The sequence below is a fragment of the Amia ocellicauda genome, chromosome 18 (assembly GCF_036373705.1).
Source record: "Amia ocellicauda isolate fAmiCal2 chromosome 18, fAmiCal2.hap1, whole genome shotgun sequence".
Lineage (NCBI taxonomy): Eukaryota > Metazoa > Chordata > Actinopteri > Amiiformes > Amiidae > Amia > Amia ocellicauda.
Window position 1 is genome coordinate 6,820,856 of NC_089867.1, and position 23,612 is coordinate 6,844,467.

Sequence of the window (23,612 nt, forward strand, 5' to 3'; positions counted from 1 at the left end):
CTTGCTATTTTGCTGCTGAATATTATTCCAGATGCATCCCTTTTTGTGTAGGCCTTGTAGAAATGGAAATACACATTTCACCAAACACTGTAGTGTTAAAGAAACTCTTAAATTGCTTACAGATTAGTTTGTATTAAAACTGTAGACTTATTTACCATGTAACAGTAAAGGCTACAAGATATTTGTCAGTTTCCAACTCTGTAGATGTTGAAAGAGGTGTTTCTTCTTATGGCCAAGTTTTTGCAGAACATTGTCCAATCTCTGACAGAAGGCAGGATTAATGAACTGACGATGCTTACATTTAATATTTGATATTTGACATTTTATTTAATTAAGTGACAATTAATGTGCTGCTTGCTAACAACCTTGCATAAGAAACATGGCCCTAGGCATCATAACCTCTTCATACTCCGTTATTTATTTCTTTATAACCTCTTCATACTGCATTATTTATTTAATTCATAAAACTACCGTTTTTTAAATGTATTTACTTGTTTCTAATTTCAGATTTTGTGCTTGTCTCTTATAATGTTGAAAATGTATCCCTTCCGTAACAAGTTGCCTCCTAATGGCATCGCACGCTGCTAAATGGAACAGTATTGTGTCTTTACTATGTCTCATGTTTGAGCGCCAGTCAAATAATCCCAAACTGTCCAATTACCACTTTTGAATTGTTCTGTGACTGAAGCTTCGGTAACTTGCCATGCAATCCTATGAGGAATAAATTGGTTGTAAATTGTGTAAAAACAGGCAGCCGCAGAATAAGGAGAAGTAGGAAAAGAAGAAAAATAAGAAGAGGAAGAATTTTAAAGTGAATTACTACCTTTGAAAAATGTCCTTGGGCATTTTCTCTCTGGCACATCAATAACTAATCATAAAAATGGGCGGCTTTGCTCAACAGGGGTGGATATCTTGACCCCCTCACTTTCATGGCTTAGCAATGTGTGTTTTCTTTATTTATTTGATTCTTTTTGTGGTTGTTGCCCCCCCCCCCCATGATGGAAATCCTGCAAGCATCTGTGGACAAGACTGAAGGAGAGTTTACACACATCTTCCACCCCCCTAGGAGGCCGAGAGCTGTTTGCCCAGGGGGCTTCAGAACTCTCGCAAACTTATCCTGGGCTCTGCAGATTAGGGGGCTTGGTATTTAGCAAACATTTGAAGAGATGGGCTCAAGTGGGCACCAACCTATTAAACACACGGCCCATGGTACCGCCAGGACTGGCTCTCGGAAGACTTGATAAGACTTCAGCTGTTTTAACAGAATTATTCCGGCCCCCGCGGTGTTTTTAATATAGAATGTGCATCGGGCAGCAAAATGTCAGTTTCAGATTCACCAATTATTGGAGGATTACGGGATTAAATTAACGAGTTTAGACGCCCGTCTTGCTGTTGCCACTGTAATCTTCTTACTTCAGTCACAGCAGCTGACTTGGGCATTAGGAAGAGAGAGAGGAAGAGAGGGAGAGAGAGGGAAAAAGTGATTATTCCACGCTCAGAATGGCATCATCTAATTCTTACAGATCAGGAGAAGTCCCCCCATGGACCACTGATAGCATAATGTATGAAATGAAGAGCCAGGGGTTTTTGACTAACAGTAACAAGGCAGAATGACAAGCGAAATAGCTACCGGTTTTTGCAAGAATTGTTGTCTTTTTTCTTTTTTCTTTTCTCTCTCTCAAAGAAGGCTGTGAAGCAGTAAATCCTTTTATCAGGATAGTTTCCACTGTAATGCTTGCATCTCTTCTCTATCTACAGAGGGTTTTTTTTTTCTTTCTTTTTTCCAGACACCCCTCCCCGCTCCCTTTTCCCTTGATTTGTCTAACGTATAGTTTGATGAGCACTAGCCTGCAGGATATTCAGAGTGATGGGGTCAGCTGATATATGGGACAGAGCTGTCACAAACTCTCAGATGTGCACTGCAGACGTGTGCTGGCCCGCTCCCAAGATTAGACATCTGCTTTTAACCGCACTCGACAGCTTTTCAACCATAGTAATTTGAAGACCCTCTTGGTCAGGTTTGTTTTGGGGATCTCACCCCCATTTTCGGGTTCTGGATTGTCAAAATGATATACCAACGTCCATTTATTCTTGTGTTTAACTAGAAAACACTTGGACTGAAGGATGCATTGTGTAAGCAGGTGTTGTACATTCTTCCTGCTTTTGTTTTGACTATTATTCTACAATTTGTGTAATTGTCTTAGTATTTTTTATGTTGCTGTGTTGAGTTATAAAGTCAAGGTTTTCACTTTCGGTCAAGCAAATATTTGAACGCTGAAAATTATCATTTACTTTAAATAACTATAACACTTGCCATTTGTGCCTTGAATGTGTGTTCTCCAATATTTGCTATTATTAATAGCTTCTGCACCATGCTAAGAGAGAGTTCCTGGGCAGCTTGTTAAGTGTGCATAACTGAAATGTATATACTTATACTATACTTATTTATCAATTATATATTTTCAGAGTTTCTTGAACATTGACTCGGCCAACTGAATTAAGACATGAGTTTTGTAAACCTTTTTGAGAACCACATTGATTTCTAAACCGCAATAGGAGACTACTGCACTAATGTCCTGGTTGATGTAAACTTGATGTAAACAACAGCAATCAGCCACTTAACAAACTCTGAAACCTGTGACATCTTAATTTATGCAGAGATTACATTTGTCCCCAGGGCGGTTATTTTCCAGACACATAAACAAATGTTAATTCCTCCTTTGGCTTCTATCCAACAATGTATAACCTATGCTTTTGATCTCTGATGGAGTCAGCATGAACTGTTGAGCAGTCCAGTGAACACAAAGTACGTACAGTGTAAATCGTTGATTTAATTCTCTGCCGTTTTCTATTGGTGTCTTGACTGTAATTGTACTACACTTTTTTTTTTTATTATTCTTATTGAGTTACATCCAAGCAGAAAACTAGTACAATTTGGGCACTGGGCCTTGTGCATCATGCAGAGCTGGCCACAAATGTTCATAAGGAAGACTGACATGTTTTGTACAGAATTGTTGTGGGTACATTGAACAATTCCTCAGTTTTTGGTGGTGCTTGTTTGAACTTGGCAGAACTATGTAGATATGTGTTTATATACATTATGTAAATGTGTGTACATGTATGTCAATGTGTTTGGATTACTAGCATTCCAATTATGTGAACGGCATCTATTTTGGAGCAGAATTGGTCAACTGAAGCTCCTTGTCCCCTAACAGTTCTGTGATTTGTATTTAAGAACATAATAGGAAATCACAAATATTAAAACCAAGAGGTGACCATTCAGCCCATCTTTTTGGTTTGATTGCTATAAGGTTATTGTAAGATTTCATTCATTTCTTGATGGATCCCAAGGAATTGGCTTCAGCGATGTTGATTGTTTTTTTTTTTTTTTTTTTTTAATTCTTAAATGTTATTATTTGGTCATTCCATCCCTTGTCAATTAAAACACAGGTTATTGGTTCTTGTGACTTTCTTGCACTTGTCTTTGTTTGGTCTTACATTTGTGAAAGTGCACTGTGGCAATGTTGTGTAGGGTGCTGCATCAAATAATAATGGATTAATTGGTTGATTTTAATTACCTGAAGTTTACATCGAACCATCTCAGATATTATTAAAAAAAATATGGTCTGAACAGGGAGTTAATGTCTAGAAACATTCTGCCCATCACATGCAGCATTACCACACTGATTTGGGTGAATTTTGAATTGAGCACGCTGTTTGAGGAGTACGCTATATGCAAGATTGTTCTGTTTGTCCCAAGTGAAGAAACAAGAGTTATCCCTCAAGCAAAACTTACAAACCGTAATTCTCTAAGCTCTGACATTTACATTCCCATTCTTGAACGGCAGAAAAATAAAACGTTTCTGAGACAAGGGGTTTTCTATATAGTTTTAGTATGTGAAACCAGAGTACAAAATCACATTTTCTGTACAAACTGTTGAAGAAGATCAAATGTCTTGAGGGTTGACAACCTCTGTTGTACTAGATGCTGCTGGTTTCATAGTTTAGCTTTATTTCCTACTTGTCCTTTGCTGTTACCTTGAACTTTAACATGTTTTTTTCTTTTCTCCGCTGTCCAGGGTTTGCTACTGATAGAGGAAAGCGTTTAAAATTAATGTGTGTGCGTTAATGATGGAACTCATTTGCAAATAATGCTTAGTGTACTATTAAGAGCTGCCAGCTTGTTAGAAAACAAAGGGCTAGTCACGATGCAGGGCTGCTGGTCTGTCTCTGTTTAATATGGGTTTACAAAGTGGCATTACGAAGTCGTATCACATTTATCACTTTTAATGAATCGCGCACTTTGTCCCAGAGCAAGGCCTTGATGATATTTCTGTCATTCAACCATATGCCACCGCCAAGCATGCATCTGCTCAGAGGCCCCGGCTTGCACCCCTTATTACAGATTCTGAATGCTACATATGATCTTATATCCACCCGTGTTGAAAAGAAATGAGAACCACGTCCTCATTTCCATGCCGTTCCTGGCTACAGAGATTTCTCTGTTTATACAAGAGATATGGAATTAATTTATGCAAAGTCAGTTTTATAAATCCCAGTAAAAAAAAAAAAAAAAAAAAAAAGCCAAAAAAAAAAAGGCAGATGAATATTCAATTGATGTAAACCCATTTAGGACAACATTTGCATGTCTGTATTACTTAAAAATCATAACAGGCTTATCATGCCAATGAGCTGTACTCCTCTAACTACAGTTTTACCAAATTATAACCATCATCAGCCCAGCATCCTTAATGGTGCCCTCTGAGCAGACTTAATCTGTTGTTTTTTTGTCTGAATGCATTTCGCTTCATAACTTATTTTTTCTCATTCTATCTTGGTACATATTATGCTGTTTAATTGTAAGCACTAATCATTGCAGACCTTGTGATCTGGTTGTTTTTATGAAATGGAGTTTGAGGAGTATAGCTGCCAGGCTCCGACCCTGACAGTTTAGTTCTGTCTTTGAAGAACGCCTCGCCACCGACTTAATCCATATAAAGTCTTTGAAAAGCGCCAATTAGTATGCACAACTTAAACCGAGTTTTGATTGAATTGTTATGAAAATTAAAGGCCAGATTAATAAAACTAAACCTCATGCCCAGCTGCTCCACGCAAACTCCTCCTTAAAGGGTGTAAAAACCATCAGCCAGCGGTACAGGTCTCATTGAGGGAGTAATGAAAAAGCAGAATGAAATTCATTAGCTCTGAACACGCTGCTGCTGCTGACGTGCACTTTGCCGATTGAATCAGATTACATTCTTAGAGGTGTGTTTAAAATAGTTTTAGTGTCACAAAGTCACCTGGAATTACAGAGCCTTTTCGAACATTAGCCTAGTTTATAATTCTCTTATATCTGATGCTTTCAAAAGTTGGGATGAAATACTGCAAACCCACTGAAGCAGACAGTTATAGAATGCTGTTTGTTGTTGTATCCCTGTCATTTTACTCCCACCCCCCAAATGTAATGCAAGTAGCTCTTTGGAATAATATGCTTTGCCTTGAGGCCACTGTGGAAGCTGACGGTTTGCTGTCTTATACTTTTAAATGACAAACTGGATTCGTCTCACTGGTGGTTGGGGCCAGTCAGTTATTTCCTCTTGCTTTAGCAATGATATTCTCAAAGTGCGGCTGTTCTGCAATGTATAGCTTACTCATCCTTTCAGCAACCGAAGCAGACTGACTGTGCTGCATAATCATTTGGCGTACACATCCCATTTGCTTCATGAGTCACTGAAGGGCCATCAAGTTTCCTCCTGCGACTCTTTGGTCTTTGACAACGGAAGGATATGAACAATGGAGGGGTCTTGGCTGCCTGGCGAGATAAAGTGAGCGCAGTCTCTGGGATATGCAGGTTCCTGCTAGAAGGTGACTGGTTTCAGCTGACGCAGAGTGGGGAGGGCATCTGCCGGTGTTGAAATTTGTGGTTTGTCAGGGTATGACACCACGAGTAAGGAAACATAAGGCACCATGTACAGCAGTTGGTGTGGGTCTTGTGCCAGCTTTTGAAGAGCCATGGCGGCCCTGTCTCGAGTTTAAGTCGCCGATCTCATGGGGTACCTTAAGGGTGATCACGTTTGTTTTTCTCAGCCTGTGTCCCTCTGTGTTTCGGGCACCTACTGAAGCACATCATCCGTTTGAGTTACCACAGGCCTTTGCAGGACCAGTAATAATTGACAATGCCCTAAGAATTGGCAGACCTTTTCAGCTGAAGTATGAAATAAAGCAGGAACGTTCTTACTGACAGTCAAATGTGTGCGATTGTGTTCATTCCCTGTACCTTCCACAATTTAATGTCACCAACTCCTATATTCTCTGTCAGTGGGTTTGGAGACAGTGTCTTCACACACATGCATAATTCCCATTGGTCTCTTCGCCCAGCGGGGTTCTCAGTCTGCTAAATCCTTGTTCAGAGAGAGTTTGACCATCAGCATCTAGAAAATAAACAGAACGCATACCCATTCAGCAAACACAATGAGCTCACTTAAACTCTTACATCAGGGAGACGAGACCGTTTTCAGACACTAGATGTCAATGTCAGAGTTTGGTTGTTTCTCAGGATTCAAGTTCACTACTTTCTACAAACACAACATTCACACCATGCCTTGCCTATACATGGAAAAGCCCCTTTTGCAGGGTTTTTGACTGGTTTTTGACTGAGTTTAACTCGTTCAGTAAGCTGTTTGTTGTAGTGTCTTTATTCATGAGGATTATCTTACATGCTGTATAAAGTATACAATTATAAATATCCTAAAAAGTACTAGAGACTTGAATTATTGATTGTACTCTGCATTTACTTAAATTAAATGGTCTTCATTTCTGTGTATGTATTTGATGTACACTATTTAGGGAAGGGACATAAACATTTTGAATGATGGTTTAAAACGCACCGACAAGAACCAATACACAGCCTGCACTGTTGGTTCTGCTCAAGGTTGAGTAATTGTGACTCGCGTATTTAAATTCAATCAGTAAGCCGCATGTGTTCCTTCTAATTTCTAAAGACATGTCCTTGGCAGGCATTGTGGATAATAACACATGATGGCGACAGTCATAATAGCCTGTACTCTGACTCACTTTTTTTTTCAAACCAGTCAGGGTTGACAGAGTCATCGAACTCTTCTTCTGCCTCATAAACTGGAAAGCTAACCACTCCAGGACTTAATTTCCTTCACATAGACAAAGTACAGGCAGTGACCACTAGGAGGTTCTAATTGATCTGTGCATTTGATTAAATAAATGTAAAAATATTTTCACATGCCAGTCACAAGTTTATAATCCTTACTTTTCCTGAATTTATAGTGAATTTATATACGACGTAATCGGACATATACTCAGCAGCCCTTCACACCTGTGGTTTGATGCGGATTGAAGTGCGCTTCAGTTCATTGTGAGCTATATGTGAAACCTCCAGGATGTGAATCACACCAAACAGACTGAGTCCTCTAGAAAGTGGTGGTTTGAAAGTGAACATTGTTCCGCCATTATTTTTTGCGACGTGAAAGCAAACATATCGTAGTTCACTTGGCTACGAATCGCTCCAATCAACAAACCAAACTCTGGAAGTGATGTAGTCTCAAACACAATGGAACTGGCCGGCCTTGTCGCTTTGTTGAAGCCCTACGAACTACTACCCCCCGGAATGGTGCTTGCAAAATGTCTGGGCGAGTTGAACAACAACATCATCAAAGCCCAAAATAAATAAATGAAAAATGCACCCAGCATGAGTTTCAGTTATGATGATTGATTGAACTGTGAGTGAACCAGTTACTTGAAGGTGAATCAAATTCTCTTACATCTATAATTCAATTTTAATACCAGAGATAATTATTTTAACGGTCCTTTCATATGTAACTTGTAAAATCTTTACCAAAGCAGGAAGTTCTCCTTAATTTAACTCCCCAACATTTAACCTTGTCCAAATAATTCGATAAAATGGTTCAGGCAGATTTACTCCACATTGCCGGCTCAGCAGTCCTCTGCCAGCTGTGTGTCAGCATTTGACTGGCATATTCTGTGCAACACCTGCTCTGTGTTGTTTAGCATGACTGTGATTGATACTCATAACAACATTGTGAAACGGGGTTTGCCCTCTTTGGTGCATCACCTCACAGTTGTAATCTACGTGTTCAAAGAGGAGGCTTGCATTTATGGTCCACTTTCACCCAAGGCATTTATTCTAATAACCCAAAAAAGATATTTGCCCACTACAAATGATTACACACTTGTTTTACACAAAACAAGTCCATTATACTGTACACCCAATCTAGTATTCACAACTGAAATACCTCCTTTGTTATGGGAGTTAGAAACCATACCTTTGAAAGTGAGTTTTCCCCAATGCTGACTGATATGTAAATACTGTGTATCGGAAAATAAATTTTCCCCTAAGTTATTTTGGATTATTGCAACACACTTCCTAGTAGTTACTTCCCTGTAATGTTCTGTAATAGTATAGCCTACATTGAATACAAAAACAACCCGAGCTGTTTATGAAAGGAGAAAACAAATCGAGGACAAGCCTGTATTTATATCTGATTGAACATGTACTGTAATCTTGGTGTTAAACAAATACATCAGTTATGAGTTATAGGGCATGGTGGGTGACCATGATAAATGTTTAATGTTGTCATTGGTATTTGAGTCTAAAGAAATGACTCCTTAAAAGCAATACTGTGGTCATTTATATTATCTCCTGCTAAGCAATGGGGAGAAAGGAGTGTGTAGTATTTCATATCTGCAGAGAAAATGGAATTGGTGTGCAACAGCAAAACTTACATAAGTATTGAAACCTAACACCACTTGTGGAATGAACGGGAAATAAATTGCAGGTTTATATGGTAATAGCATTATCAGTACATTAATAAATTGTTTGATTTATTATCTCTAGTGATATTACCAGAAACCCCCTAGTTTTATAGATTTATTTTTGTAAGGATGAAAATGAACAGGGCAGCACAGGTTAGTCAAACAGCTACTTTAACTTCAAAACGGAGGATTTCTAAAAGAGATAAGATAAGAACTTGGTAGGCAAGTGATTTTTTTAAGCCTGATTTATGCAGCCAAAGACCTTCATGAGACACTGTATACAAACTCTCTGAAAGGAGTGCTTTAAATGAACTGAATGAGGTTTTAGAAATTACCCTGGATCCACCTTCTCTTTATTTTATTTTTCTGCCCCTTTTGAAAATCACGCTGCGACTGTCATTAAAAGCAATTGGTCTTCTTAAGCTGATAATTATGCTTTTTGCCCACAGTATTCATTACTCTTTTCCTGCAATTTGTCAGCTGGTTGTTGTTATCACTGCTGCTGCTCACAAAATGTGCAAAAAAATATTACTATATTCAAATACAATATAGCACTGGCTTTGGCATAAATCTTGGACTTTGGTTCACGTTCGGTTAAAAGGGATTCAAGACCAAATCAAAATGATCCATCTTCTGCATGTTTAATGTTAAATTGACTGTGTATACAGTATATAAATGTATAATGGTGTCTGCCAATAAATAAATAGTAATAATAATATGTTAGAGGGTCTCCCAATGATGAAACTGATTAAAAAAACTAAAAACGATGTATAACCAAACCAGCTGCCTGTGATACAATGTTTCTTATCCTTGAAATCAGCATTAATAAATATAATTTGACTTCTTGTTCCCCGTTACATCATTTGCATCCCCGAACTGGGGGGGGGGACTCAATCTGACTAGCAGGCGAATAATTGTAAATAATTAAAACAGTTGTATTTCCAGAGCCGAGGGCAGGAGATGGGAGTGAAATGAAGTCAGATGCAGGTGCATGATAGCACATATGAATGCCTCTCGCTTCGCAGCCTCGACGAAAGGAGAGCAGGGGTGGGGGGGGTGGGGAGGGAAAAAAGAGCCAAGAAAGCATTAGTGAGCTGGCAGGGTCTCAAGCTGAACACACAGCCCTGCCAAGCCTTATTCATGGGGGGATGTGATAATTGTTATTCAGCTGTCCTTAATGAGATGCGCTGCCCAGTGGTGAAAGACTGAAGCGCTCGCTCTCTTTTGTTATGCTAATTAGGCACCATTAGAGCCTGCCTGTATTTATGTACCATCTAATCTCTCCCGCTTGCCTTCTTCCCCACGAGCGGGGCTGAAGGGGGAAAGCGATGGAGATATTGTGCGAGGGGCCTTAAAGGCTGCCCCGCGCCGACAACTTGTGTTTCAAACCATGGCTGACGGTTTCACTGTAACAGCATGAGGCCTGCCGCAGTTTTGTTTGTTTGGTTTTGTCTCCGTGGCGTTTTGTTTGCTTTTGCTCCTTTCTTGTTTGTGTTTTTTTCTCTTCTTTATTATTATTTAAATATGGAACTGCTATCCAGATGGAAAGTGCGGTGGTCTGAAAGGAAGATGTATGTTTTCAAAAAAAAACACAGCGTCTCAGTCTCTCAGCCTCCAGAGGCTTATTACTACTACTATTACTACTACTACTACAGAATATATATATATATATATATATATATCATGGAGGAAGGGCTTCAAAGAGTAAAACAAAATAAGGACAAATACTCAGAAATTACAAATATTAACTGTAATGTGTACATTATTGACATTACATCGAAAGGCAAATTCAGCTAGAATACATATATATATATATTTGAAAGAATAAAACTTTTATTATATACAACTGGGATAACAGAATGAGAAGAGGTCCCAGTGGAAGGGGTTTTAAAACACTGTCTGTAGTCCTCAAATACATCTTTTTCTAAATCCCAAATTCTTTTGAAAGGCAGACAGTTTGTGATGAGCAGTGGACACCTAGACACTATCTGGCATTGGAAAAGAAAGACCGACACTTAGCAGCCATGTCCAGAGGTAGAGCTGCTCTGTGTTGCATGATGGGTAGACTTCCTATTTTGAACCATACCTGCATATACAAATTTAAATGGATGCAGCACTAAGAACACTTTTCTTGTAGTGACTTGCAAACCAAAGTGCGTATTTTAAAACCTAATGTCCATAGCAGTGTGTTTTGTGAGATTGTGTTGTCTTGCAGAGGCTGCTTGTCTAGGTAACATAGTGCTGCTCTCTTAGGAACTGAAGGTCCAGAGCAGGTTTGTCAGACTCCTGTCTACAGGTTTTTGTTTAAACGGGAGCTCCCGATTACTGGCATTAATTTCATTATTCCTCAGTTAAGCTTGTTGAAGATTTTCACATTTAATTTATTACAGCTGATAAATAAACATACGTTGATTACTCAGGATATGGTAGCCACAAAACATTTAGAAAGTCTGATGAGAAGTGTTAAATTAATCCAATTAATCATTTAATTAGACCAGTTATGAAGCCAAGTGTTGGCCTGGAACAAAAACCAGACGACAGCACGGCCCCCCAAGGCCTGGAGTTTGACACACCACGCCAGGGCTCTGTTGACCAGCAGTGTGAATCATAGATCACTGGGTGCTTCTGAACACTTACTGATGTTAGAGATATTGTATTTGACTTATTTTCTTTGGGATATTGATGCACTTCTGTTCTCTCAGTAACTGGTCAAATTGGGTTTACTTATTATGGAATTTATGGATATATCTATCTACATGTTTTACTCTTTTTATCATTTGGTAATTGGGATCATTGTGAACTTAGGATCTTCTTAGCTCCAAAAAAAAGATACTTGTTGTTTGTCACTATTCACATTCCTGTGAATTTGGATAATTAGTTGTTTGTGTCACTGATTACCTACACATTATATACTTGTGATATACTGTGTAGTTGAGCAATTTAGTATTTTTTTTTTTAAGTTTTATTCTTTCAAATATATATATATATATATATATATATTCTAGCTGAATTTGTCTTTAAATGTAATGTCAATAATGTTCACATTACAGTTAATATTTGTGATTTGTGAGTATTTTTCCTTATTTTGTTTTACTCTCTGAAGCCCTTCCTACATTAAGTGGACTAGACTCTGTAACACTTTTATGATCTGACTAGTAGCACAACAAGTTTTCTGGATAACTGCTGATTTTACTTTTCTTTCTTTGCTCCATTCGATTTCTTTCTGTTTGTCACAGTTAAATCTTCATAGAACACTTATTGTTTCCATGAAGGGCTTTTTTTGGTTGTCAAGGTAACAGCATTACATATTGAGGTAAAAAAAAATAAAAATAAATACGAAGAACAGATGTAGGCCTTAATGAAATAAAAATACACATTGTTTTTATGACAGCAGAGGGTGCAGAAAGCTGAACATTTAATTAGATATCCCCCCTTCACTCTGTGGCATACTATAATTTGGGACATAAGTTAAAGCTTGTGAAATGGGTGATTCTTGTTCACCACTGGTAGTATCCTCATTGAACTGATGTCAGTTATTTCTTCTTAATGAATACTGTTAATTAATAACAGTGATACAACCTACCCAAGTAATGACACACCTAAATGTATACAGGTATAATAAAGAACATGAAATGCAAATGCATATTTCACATTTTTGTGGAACTTCATTGCAGACGTGTCCTCATCACTCGGTTTATGTCGGAATCAGTTTTCCTGCTGGATAAAAGCATGATGAGTTACTGTACTGAAGCCCATTAATGACAATAAAGAAAGATGTCTCTGAAAGTAATGTAAAAGAAGAAATAAAAAACAGTCATATTTAGTGAGTTCTATACTACAGTCCTCCTCCTTTCCCACAGCATCCCTGCCTTCCCTGCCGAACTGGATGATCAATTATCTCTTGTCATTCAGTCAGTACTGTTACAGCACTTAAATTAAGCTATTGGCTCTATTAAAAACATCAGGTGTGGTGGCTGTGCCTCCAACCCATTACCAGACAGTAAATTAGAAAAAAAAAAAAAAAAAAAACATTCTCACGTTTAGATAATTGAATTAAAAGAAGCATTATTAATAGTAATAATAAATGGAAGGGGCTATTGTGAATTTTCATTGGTGTTTTAGACCCCACTTTAAAGCACAGATGCCTTTTTGTTTTTAGAGCTTTTGCCTTCCCTCGTTCATTTTTGATTCTTCAATGTGTTCTGGCTGTTTTGAAAGAAAAGCAGATTTTTGTGGTTTAAAGAGAGCATAACATGTTGATATAAAGACCTGATGTCAAATCTAAGCTTCTAATTGTTTACTCTTAACTCTCATGTTATCACACAATCTTTATATATGATGTTTATTTGAGCACTTGTTTTAAAAGTTGCAGGTCAGTGTCCAGGATTTAAAGTGATCAAATGTGGGTGTATATATATATATATATATATATATATATATATATATATATATATATATATATATATATATATATATATATATATGTTTTGATGTTGATATGAAGATAAAAACATGCACACATTTTGATTTGCAGTTCTTTCTGAGTCTTAAAAATCATTTTGTGAAATAAATATAAGTGTTTATATCAGTCGATAAGGGATTTGCTTACTAGTACAACAAAGACATATTTAGCACAGTGTGTGGAAAATGTTTTGGTAGATCAAAAATAAAAAATATTGCAATTTCTATTTCATCGAGGTGTGAAGCAGACTTTTTTGTAGTTTATGATGTAATGTGGTTGTCTTTCCAGTACAACGGAACATCTAGAGACATGAAAGGCTGTACTCACATTACGTGTTATTTCTGCAAGAACATACTCACATGAACAGTAATATCCTCAAATGTTTGCTCAACATCACCTGCTGAGAAAGACAAAGGAGGTACCCTTCCCACAGTATTAAATATGTAAAGACATTAATTTAAACCCAGTTAAATTTCCTGCTGTTCTGTAAAGACATGCAATGCTTTTTCTCTTGAATCCTGCACTGCATTGCAAAGCAGGTGAACAGATGAGATGTCTAAATTACAAGGTAATTCTTATGTTGACCCCTGTGTGACGCTCTGCTCTGGTCCCAATCTTTCTGAGCTGACAGTTGGCCAAACAATGTTCTTGTAGCAAAAATCTGTGAGCCATGAAGGATGTTGACCTGCATGCTTCATTTCAAGGGGAGATATATGTTCTCATACTCCTCCTCATATTCCTTGTTCCTTTTTCCCCCCTTCTTCCCACTTTATAGTTTGTTCTTGCTTGAGTGTGCCTTCCACATCAGGATCCTGAAACTGTCATTATAACCTCTTGGTGTTGCCAGTTAAAGAAAGAATTATTTAAAATTATTTGGTGAATGTTACAGAATACACTAGGTTGCTATGGAATTGAACCTGTTAGTGAAATATGACTGGGTCCCTGACAGAAGATCCACTGTGTAGAACACCATTCACTCAATAGCAGAGTGATGGAAATGACTTTATGTCACGGTAGTCGAAGCGTTTGTACTGTTGTTCCTGTTTCAAGTAGGTGCTCATTGAGACCGTGACAGAGGATAGCGGGAAATCAAAACAGCACGGACAAGCGTAAACAAACCCATGCAACTCTTGCATCAAACCTGGCAACATTTTGACTTAGAGAAAGTCTGGTGTTAAAGAGTACAAATTATAGAGAAATGTTGTGATCTAGTATTAAGTATTGTAGCGTAGGTGCAATTGAACATGACCATGGCCCCTACTTGTGCTAATACTGTTTGTCAGCATTGATCCAGGCAGAGTGAATGTGTGTCCAGGGGAAGGGTCTATTGGATTATTGAAGAAGCAGTAGGAAATTAAGACCTTTGACCTCTGGGTTCACAGGTTCAAATCCAGTTTAGGCCCCTTGTACTGGGAAGTCATTGTAATCCATTTTCTCTTATGGTCCATGTGAAATCACAAGGTTTTTCTTTCAGACTAGCAGTGAGCACAAGAGCTACCCGTGTCACAGACCATTGGAACCAGACTGATATAAGTTAGAAGTGAGCTCCCATAGGGACATGCAGATCCACAGAGACTGTACAGTTATGTGCATGTCTAGAGCAGTTTCCTATATCTTAGAGCCAATTTACACCAGCAGTCTGTCTCACAGCCCTGCAGGTTAGTTGTTCTCTAGGGTTTCAGTGCTAATTACGTTTTTTCAGTAGCTTTTCTGTGGTGTTAGCATGTCCTGCTATGTGGACCTAAGAGTTCTGATAATTTTCTTCTTCTCTTTGAAAAAGAAGAACCCTCCTGATCTGTAAATGCCTCTTTACGATCTGCATATCGCCATCACAGTCAGCACTCACTTCTGAGTTCTTAATTCTGCTCTAAAGAAAGCTTTTTCCCAAAACTCTACAATTAATTCAATTTGGAAATACTCTTTCATATTACTATGTTTGGTCAACTTTACTAATCAGGATCCAGGAGACTATTAAAAATTGAACTTGTATTACAATAGCTGTGATTAATGCTTGTAACTGTTGTCTGTCAGGAGTAGTGTCTGCACAAATTGGTTTATTTTTTCTTTTTTTGTGTGTTTTTGGCCCATGTTAATGCCTGCTTAGAAAATGGGCATGCATAACATTTCTCAGTTTATAATTACACTGCCCCCCACTGTGCTGAAACTAGAATAAATTAATAAGGAAAGTCCCTCCTGAGATAAGCAATAGTATTTCTTTTCATTTTGAAAGCAGAATGAATATCAAAAAGGTTATCATTGCATTAGCCTGAAAATGCACTTTGAGTGCTGTAATTGCTGAGGGTCATTTGCTGCGCATTGCTATCATAATGAGTCCCAAGGTTTGGGAGAGTCTCCCCCAGTTTACAACAGCACAGAAATTAGCTTAGATTAAACCAATCTGTGGTCATCAGTGTCTGATCTGAATACCTGACAGTCTCACCAGAGAAATGAATGACATTATAATGTACTATTATTAGGCCCATGCTATTAATTCTTGATTGGTTCCAATTCAAAGAACTTAAACCAAAGGTCCCACCAGTTCTAAAAGTTGTATGCGTCTTTGTGTTGTTATAGTGTAGAGTGTATAGTATAGTTGTTATAGTGTATAGTAAGATGCATCTTCCAGATTGAGTCCATCATATGAGCAACTTTTACAGTACATAATTGCGAATGTCAAACCTCAGCATTTAAGCAGAAGTTCCTGGATAGTGGAAAAAAAACAACGCACTCACCAGATTTGTCTTCCCCACGGCAACTATTATCTTTGCTTTAGCATCGTGGTCTTACTTCTTGCTAGTAATTATAGTTTCCATTAACAAAATTAAGTGTTTGTGCCCATGGCTGTGGCGAAAAATCTGATTAATCCTCAGGGGAGATTATTTTCAATAAGCAAAATCAAAGAATCAAAAAATGTCAGTCTACAGCAATCACTTTGATCGCAGAGCATTCCAGCATGACCTGATAGTGGCACTCTCCTACGCTGGTCTGTATGAACTGTGCAGTAGTATATGCACCAGTGTGTGTGTGTGTGTGTGTGTGTGTTTACCAGGTAAAATAATAACTTTTATTCCAGTACAACCTGTACGAAAAAGTTTTTGTCTTTTTCAATATCAAAGGTCCTTTAAAATAAGTGCTGTCCCAATACTCAAGAATGATACAGACATTGTAAAAAGTGACTGTAAGCTATTTTGTGAAAAAAAAAAAAAAAAACCTTTGAATTCCCTAATGGTGGCAGTATTCCAAAGTTAATATTATTCTGTCTGTTCTTATTATACTTTTCTGTCACGTTCTAGACTCGTTTATTGTTTTGGTCTTGTTTTATTTGTGTGTCCTGGTGCAGTCCCATGCACGTTTACAGTGGCACATCAAATAGGGGCTACAGTAGCACCGTGCTGTGATGGGCTCGCTCGAAGCCATATCAATAAAGCTGATCAAACACAGATGTACTGTAAATACGGGGAACCTTTACAATAATTAGGCTGGTCTTGTCACTCTTCTACAAAAAATCAGCAATTTGCGATGCACGTTTCAGGTTGCAACAAGATTTGTGCTAAGTAACTGCAAAGTAATCTTTCCGTCAAAATCATTATGATGGGCTTGAGGGCCTATTGTCTATTGTAAGGAAGTACAAATAAACACACACACAAACTCTCAAATTGGAGTACAGTGGTTGGGTAGGTCACAGATAGTTCAGCCACAGTAACTTTACCAGCATCATTATTTATAGTGAGTTGTGTATCGTATAGTGTAGTGATTGCTTACAGTGAACTCATAAGTGAGATCATTCTTTCTGCACCTGTACCTGGGTTTTAATGATTATTTTGTAAACCGTAAAAAAACATAAAAAATACAACCAAAACGTAGATAACAAATCAAAGGGAAGGAATGGAAGTAGACTTTTGCATATACTTTTCTATATAAATATTATATTGATATTTTTAGAGGTGAGCTCTTCTATGCTTTGATTTACATCCTAAGTGTGTGCACCTTGGTGTAACTTCAAAAGGATACAAACATATAAAGATAAACACACACATACATGTGCATACAGATCTACAAACATAAACATGCCTCCATAATGCATTTGCTATGAAAATGTTTGCAGGCGTTTGACTGTGTTTTCTGTTATTGTTATCCTTGTAGAAAACTGTTGGTGTCTTGGTATATAAAATGCACCCTGCACACACACATGCAATTCATGAAACAGCTTGGACCAAACTCCAGCGTGTCTGCTTGTGTGTGGGATTATTTCTTGAATCAGCCCAGCTTTTAAGAATTCAATCGAGAGATAACAAGAAAGCTTCTAGCTGTTCTCTGACTGCGCTCTCACAGAAGGAAAAGTCGCCTTAAGGATAGAAATACATTTTCCTTGTGTTGTAACACCATTTAACTCTTCCTTTCCATTGTCCGGCAGTTGCCTTAGTAACAGTGTTTCATTGGTGGGCTTTTGCAGTCCCTTCGCATGGAAGAAAAGAGCCGAACATTGAGTTGTAGAAAGATCCTGGAAAAACTTCCCTGTTGTACCTGTTTTCCCAGCAACTGAACTTGTTATATAGGTGTAACACTGTTCAACTAGAGTTGTCTGTATGGGCATCACATCCCTGAAATTTGGTGTCACTTTTTGGATTTATTTACAGAGGATTTGATTGATTGCAGTCAAAAAGGGTTTGTGAACCCCTCCCCCTCTCCCACCCATACATTTTCTTTAATTAACTCGCCAATTGTTCTTCTCATTTTCTTGCCACCATATTGGATTAGTCAATCACTATTCAAGTCACCCAGTGGTCCTCAGTGTTTTATATTCACCACTTTGAAATTCATGTGTGAACTCCACTTTACAAGAAAGTCTATGCTTTTGCAAACAAATATATACATATATTGCGCCATCTGTCAAAAGATTATGCGTGCTCCACTTGACCGGCTTTGGAAAACGTCTGGCAACAATATTACAGTTTTTGTAGCTCTTTCCTGGTTTTGAAGATTAATGCACAGGTGTGTAAGCATGTAAAATGTGGGAATTGTAAACAGGAACAAATGCCTGAATTGTGACTTTTTAAAAACATTTTCTTTTTTAATGTAAGCCTTTAAAAGATTTCATCCCAGACAAAACAGGAAAAAAAAAAACGCAAAAATGCACAGATTAATGCGGACCTCCTGTCTTTCGAAATCCTTCCTCCTAATCCAGCTGCAATTGTGCTGCTTACTTTGGAACAGTCTTGAAAGTGAATTAAGATTTCTGTTTATTGCTGGCTTCAAAATAGAGGTTAGAAAGTGATTTTCAAACCTGATGAAAAGGTTTTTACACAGCTTTTTAAATGTCTGCCTTGCTGTTTTAAAAGAAACACCTATCAGAAAATCACAATTGTGATCTTCTAATGGCCTCTATTGCTCTGAGAATAGTCCCGCTTGATTGCCTTTCTTGAGGTCATCGAATCCAAACAATATCATCTCTACTAGCTGCTTTACAAATACCATTTCTGCGCGTAGCAAGGTGCTTCAAAATTGACTAGAATGAAATTATCATCTTTGCTAATTAAAATAATTGAAATTATATAGAAATAAAGAAATTAAAATGTCTTACAACCCCCTGACACATTTACTTTTTTAGTATTATTGTTCTGAAAGCTTACTTTTATTACCTTGTTCTCAGGGATCAATGCTGTGCAAAGACTTTCACACTCTGGAATTGACAAATATACACTTAACGAAACCTTTCTCAAGAAACTATAATTATCTATTGCATACCATTCATCTGTGTGACTATTGAAGAACCTGTAGCTCTCTTAAAAATGGAGATCAGAGAAGTAGGATGCGGGGGTTGTGAATAACACAAATATTCTGCTGTTTCCAGTAGCATCACTGAAGGTTATGAGTATAAACAAGGAAATGATGCCTTTTGAGGCTCGTTCATGCTGCAAGAGACGTGTAACGTGTGGTAATCACACATAGGATGTCACAATTGTCACAATTACAATGTAATCGGACTCATAATTGTAGTGGAACCCCGGCACACCTGCGTATTTGTGCATAATGGCAATTGCAGTAATGCTATGTCATTCATATAATTGATCAATTACAGTTTAAGTAAAAATGTTCATACTGACTAACACATGTATACAAGCACCACATAGATAATGTTTTATTTTTGTCATGTGACCCACGTGGAAGTGTTCGAATCACACAGTTTCTTGTTTTCAAAGGGCGGTATGGAATTGCTATTGCAATATAAGTTACAGGCATTTGGTAAATAACAATTATTAAAAAAAAAACATTGTCGTAGTGCCAATAGCTAGAAGTAAAGCCTTGTTTGTTTACCACCTTTCACCTCTCCGTTAATTAGAAAGAGGAAGTGAATCGGTGTGCTTTCTTAAATTATATCTCTTAATAAAATATAGGCAGTTTCTTGCTGCTGTGTGGCTCCGATTGGAAGGGTTCCTCTTCTCTTGTTCCTCAAGTTGTCTTTTCATCCCTTGCCTGAAAAAGTCCTAATGGAGAGAAACAAAGTGGAGAAAACCTTTTAGTATTGCAAGTTATTCAGCAAAGCACATTAAGTTAGTGTGCATTCTGAAAGGCCAGATGGTACCTTCTTTAAATAAAGTGGAAGAGATTTGAATAAAACTCCGCTTTCATTTTAAGTGCTGCATTGAAGCCATTATTAAAAAATATACATATGAAGCTAGGGTCTGTGTAAAATCCTTCCTTTGTGTAGTGCTTTAGTAAGACACAAAATGAGGCTTTGTGACTGTTTTTTTGTTTGTTTGCTTTTTTTTTTTGTAGGTGCGTCTTGTAGTTTTTGTTTATTATCTAGTGAATGCCATGGTTACGTGGATTACATATGCTAGGATTTGGCATGAGTCTTAAATTACTAGGTACTGCATGAAGTAATTACCCATCAGATGGACAATATGTTGTGATCTCCCCCCCCTCTTCTTCTTGGATTATTTAGATGTTCCATACAGTTGATTTTACTACAAAATCGGTCTCAAGACTCAGTGCTCTGAAATATTAAGCAAATTCAATGTTAAAGTAAAACAGTACTTATGTGACTTATATGTCTTCTAAAAATCTCTTATTCTCATTAAATAATGTGTGTAATGTATAGTTTATGTATGTAATGTATTGAGACAATGGATTAAGAAATTGTTGGATTATTTAAAGCCGTTCTGCCCAAAAACAATCCAACCGGTTTTATAGGTAACCTTTAATTATCAATTTCATAGCACCTGCATCCATTTCAATGTGATCGATTAAGCAGGTGATTTGTGAAATGAAGTTATGTCAAGATTTGGTTTAAGGAAAATTAACTTCCCTTTTCAGCTCTCAATGACCAGAATTTCCTTAATTGAACACGTGAATTGCTTAATTGATAACTGTCGACATTTGGGATTTAGGGTGATTGACACAATTTACTGGACAGGGGCTCTCCGGGACCCTGTTCATGTAGTACTGATTTAAAGTATCGTATTCAGTTTGGTACACTTTCGTAGGTTTGCTATTGTGTGGACAGCAACAGCACAGTTTATTGAAGAATCCATCCTTGTTAACTTTTGATGGCCTTGTTGCATAGCCTTATGTCTGGACAGCTTTTAAATGAGTGAATAAATGAGTCTAAGACTGCGTCATAAAGACAGCCTCAGTAAAGTGTTGTTTTTTTGTTTTAAAATAGCTACTTTAAAAACTTTCTGCACTACTGGGGTTTTTGCAGCCTCTTAATTTCCCAAGCAGTTTTATAACTGCACTCTGTGATCATTACATTTTGTAAGCAGAAGACCTGAATGAGTCAAGGCCACAAAAGTCTAAATGCCTTGCTTGTGTCATTGCTTATTCATTGTGCTCTTCTTTGTTGGGTGCTTATCCAAAGTACTCACAATCACACCTTTAATTGACTGGTTTTTTTTTTGTTTTGTTTTTTTTGTGCTTGTTGTTGTTGTTCCTGGCATTCAGACACTATTGATTGGATGCCGTGTTCATATTTCTCACCCACAATAAGTTGCTTGTGTGCACGACCGTGACATCTTTATAATTTTTAAAGACGTATTCTTTAGACAGCAAAGGGGGCATTTATAATTGAATTTGAGCTGAGAATGCTGATTTGTACATGAATGTACTGCAATATACACAGGTCTGATTACCTTTTCTAAAGAGCACCAGCGTCTGTGTCTTCACAAAAAGTCTTCACACTATCAGGTATCAAAAGAAACGTTTTCTCTTGAACATAACCTGTGTTCTCTGCAGGTAGCTTCCAATGTATATTAGGACAGTAGTAGCAGCTGTCTTCCGTGACAAAAACATTGGCATTATCTCTGCAGTGTCCCTCTGTCATCTTTGCACAGCTCACAGAAGGGATTGGTCACCAGACTTCTACTACCTCCGAGGTAAAACCATTTCAAACCCTAGACTACAAACAAAACTGTGCTTCCTTGATGTGAATACAAACTTGTCCATTAACTCAAAGCTGATGCCCCTTAACGGTAATCTGTTAATCTCAATATTGTTTTTGTTGTTGTAGTTTTTTTTTTACTTTTTCCGGTAATTGTTGTTGAGATTATACTTATGTTGCTATGGTAATCACACTTACTATTCCAGCAAGAATATGTTCTGAAGAGTTTTCTGCGCTGGGAGCTCTGTCGTTTCAGTGCCAGGCTATATCTTTATCGCTCCTGCACTAGGGATTCACCAAAAGCATGCCAGCTATACATCCCATACAGGTGCACACTATTCTGTCTACAGTAATCTGTTTTAAGTACCACTGTTTGTAGTTTAAATAGTGTGGGTTGATGGCAAGTTTCCATCTCTTGCTTGTGGGTCTGCATTTTTGTGCAACTTAAAGGCTTTATTAATGACAAAGAGGTGGAATGTATAGCACAGAGTGAGCATCACGCAGGAAAATGCAGATAACAAGAAAGTGTCTATTTGCAGGGAAAACAAAAGAAGCCACACGTATAATTCCTTGTCTTCACTCCTGCCTATACACGGATCTGTTATAGCATTGTAGTGCTGCACACGCTCTGTGGTTACTTCTTAAATGTCTGCCTTGGGATCTGTTCAACCCTGTGAGACCTCAAATATGGTCCCTGAAAAGAAATCCAAGGATTGTTGTTCTTTGCAATAGAAAAATGTCTCTTAGGCTTTAGTGGGATTTCAGAGAAGAGCAGACGGATTTATCTGGGAGCTCAAAGTATAACCGAGGAGGAAAGACTGAAAGCACTAAAGTTCCACAGCTTCTATACGAGATTGTGTTTAAGCCAACAGTAATAAGATTGTATACGATTTGCATTGCTATCATCTTTTAGGTTGTGTATTTCTGTAAAGAATCACAGTGCATGCAAACAAAATAGTGTATTAAAAAAAATATTATTCTTGTTATATATATATATATATATATATATATATATATATATATATGTGTGTGTGTTTGTGTGTATGTATTTATATATATTTAGTTTTTAATTAAACTTAATGCCATTATTTAATTGAAAGAGCAACACACTTGATATTCACATGAATTTGATTTCTGAAAAGGGAATTTTATGGTCAGTGTAATGAAGTTGTGGTCTCCTGTGACATGATTGTGATTCCTTACTTTGCTGCCTCATAATCAGCTTTTATAAGTATTTTAAACGGCTGTTTGGGTGTAATCTGTAAACATTATGTCAACGTCCATGTAAGGTAATCAACAACACAAAAATGAATGCCAGGCACACACAGCAGGATAGCAGCATGTGAGAAATACTTTTCTTTCAAAATGGCAAAACACAGATGATATAAAGTACTCCTCTAGGGCAAACGAGTTTGGTGTGCATACTTATGGGGAATGAGCGCTACCTTAATTGAAGCAGACTTCCAGACAAGATTAGATCACTCCATTGGCAATTGCAATAAGCAGCAGTGTATTTCAAATGTAATGTGACTTTATCGGCCATATACTCCTTCACATCTTGACACAAGAAGTGCAAATGTATTTTAAAGCAGTTCTAGTTGAGCCTGGAGTACAGAGCCTCATTAGTATAAGAGCGTGCTTCGTTAATGATGAAATCCAATTGAACATGCTTTCTTTAAAATTAAACTAACCATCAAAGTTTCAGCATGTGTTTTTATTGGAATTGTGAAAAAAAAAATTGTGTAGATGTCATAATTGGAAGCTGGACAGATTTAGTAGTGACAAGAGAAGCTATGCCTGGGGAGAGTTTTCACTGATGGTAATACTAGTTTGCATGGGTTTTGTTATCTGTATATATTTTTTAACATGCTTTTTGAGCTAAGTTGTTTTTTTCTTACTGTTGTTATTATTATGTGCGTTGTCTTTTAAACAGATGACAAAAACTAGATCTTTTAAGTTAGGCAG

General features: G+C 37.5%; 1 protein-coding gene across 1 annotated transcript in view; it reads left to right on the forward strand.

Annotated features, from left to right (window-relative positions):
- The window catches only part of cdkal1 (CDK5 regulatory subunit associated protein 1-like 1), a 399,108-nt gene that overhangs the window by 349,483 nt on the left and 26,013 nt on the right, over positions 1-23,612 (forward strand). The window lies entirely within an intron of this gene.